The 2316-nt window shown below is 36.2% G+C and overlaps 1 non-coding gene across 1 annotated transcript; it reads right to left on the minus strand.

Annotated features, from left to right (window-relative positions):
• Window positions 1-1262: 1262 nt before the first annotated feature.
• On the minus strand, window positions 1263-1369 carry LOC113738298 (small nucleolar RNA R71). Its single transcript, XR_003460084.1, has one exon. It is a non-coding gene; the product is annotated as a small nucleolar RNA R71 (small nucleolar RNA).
• Between the last annotated feature and the right edge of the window lie 947 nt (window positions 1370-2316).

Below are 2316 nucleotides of genomic sequence, written 5' to 3' on the forward strand. Positions count from 1 at the left end.
TATAGTTGTTATTAGTCAATGAGAATTGGTAGTAACAATGAAAAAAATATGAGTAGAGCTTAAGTTGTTTGTTCATGAAAATAGATGTACACTTAAGTGGATTAGCTAGCATTTCATGAAGGAAAACAGAGTAGAACTAGTAGTTCACCATGAAAATAGGGAAAACTGGATTACTCTAGGTCATTTTATCATGAGAATGAGATTTGGCAATATTGAAAATGAATCCCTGGTTAAACAACAATAATAACAAGAGGTAAATCTATTCATTTGTGTTGTTTATACCATAAGTGGAATCTACATCCCTAGATTTATTCTTGAGTGAAATTTATCCATTTGCATTTAGCATTTGTTAAACTAGATTTATAGACAACAACATTATAATTTCTCTGCTCAAATTCATTTATAAGTCTAAATAATAGAGAAAATAAGGGCCTAGTACTTGTTTAAATTGCTCCTCGTGGGATCGACTCGATACATACCATACATTACGATTTCGACCTGTATAGTTGCAGTCAACGGGTATAAAATCGGATTCAAACTTGCATTGATATAAAAATCCCTTCAAGTTTTTGGCGTCGTTGCCAGAGAGTGGCAATATTAGGGTCTAATCATCTCTATTAATTTAGATATTTCTATTGTTTTTAAGTTGTTTATAGTTGATTTTGCATTAATTTAGTTTTTGACAATTAAAGCTGCATAATTTCTCTTATTTCTATTTGTAGTAAATGCATCGAACATATCGAGAAGTTACACCTTTCGATCCAAAAATTGAGAGGACACTTTGTAGACAAAGGAGCGATATACCGCATCAAGAGGAACAAGAGATTTGACAGCCGATAGAGGAAATTTTGAAAGAGCTACCGTTTGAGGAAGAAATGGCGGAAAACAAACCAAATAGGCGAGTTTTACGAGATTTTGCTTTACCGGGGACACAAAGATCTCAAACTAGCATTGCAAAACCAACGGTAAATGCTAATAATTTTGAGATTAAACCATCACTGATTCAAATGGTTCAACAATCTCAATATGGGGGTAATGCAACCGAAGATCCAAATTCTCACTTGTTAACATTTCTTGAAATCTGTGATACAATTAAGTTTAATGGTATTAGTGATGATGCAATTAAACTTCGATTGTTTTCATTTTCGCTAAGGGACAAGGCCAAGGTTTGGTTATAATCTCATCCTTCAAATACTTTTACTACTTGGGCTGAATTAGCTAAGGCTTTTCTTAATAAATTCTTTCCACCTGGAAAAACTGCTAAACTTAGAATGGATATAACTAGTTTCTCTCAACAGAAAGGAGAGACATTGTATGAAGGTTGGGAGCGCTATCAGGAATTACAACGAAGATGTCCTCATCATGGTTTACCAGATTGGCTTATAGTGCAAACATTTTGCAATGGTCTCACTTATCCAACAAAGACGCATGTAGATGCAGCAGCGGGAGAAGCATTGATGGAAAAATCAGCCAAGGAAGCTCAACAATTGATTGAAGAAATGGCCGCTAATAACTACCAATGGGCCAACGAACGAGGTAATACAAGGAGAACCGTAGGTATGCTTGAAGTAGATACCTTAAATATGTTAAGTGCAAAGATGGATAATGTGGTTAAGATACTTAATAGGCATGTTGGTTCTAGCTCTAATCAAGGAGTAGTTGTTACATGTTCTACTACTTGCAGCGGAGATCATGATGATTCTATGTGTTCTAGCAGCGAACAAGTTCAATATCTCAACAATTACAACCGTCCACCCCAAAATAATCTATACTCCAATACCTACAATCCAGGATGACTTAATCATCCGAATTTTGGATGGAAGGATCAAGGGAACCAACAAAAACCAGTTAATCCACTGGATTTTCAACCGAAGCAACCACTTCCAGAGTCCAAACCAGCTTGGGAATTGACAATTAAGAAGCTGGCAAATGTATCAAATGATAAAATTGAAAAGTTAGCTAGTGTCACTACTCAACGATTTGAAAGAATTGAGGGAATGATGGACCAACTCACCAATATGTATAGGAATGTTGAGATCCAATTAGGGCAAATAGCAAATGCAGTTAACAATCGCAACCAAGGGGATTTACCTAGCAAGACTGAGGTGAACCCAAGGGAGCATGTGAAGGCCATAACCTCCGTAGTGGTAAGGAAGTAGGTGAGCCACCTGTAGTTGAAAGTGAGAGAAAATATGAAAGAAGAGAAAACAAGCAGTTGAGTGAGTTAGGAGATGATAACAAAACAATTGATGGGAAAGAAAATGTGGAAGAGTGTGAGCCACAAATTGAAGAGGCAACACTAATTCCTCTACCGGT

The sequence above is a fragment of the Coffea arabica genome, chromosome 3c (assembly GCF_036785885.1).
Source record: "Coffea arabica cultivar ET-39 chromosome 3c, Coffea Arabica ET-39 HiFi, whole genome shotgun sequence".
In the NCBI taxonomy this organism is placed as follows: Eukaryota; Viridiplantae; Streptophyta; class Magnoliopsida; order Gentianales; family Rubiaceae; genus Coffea; species Coffea arabica.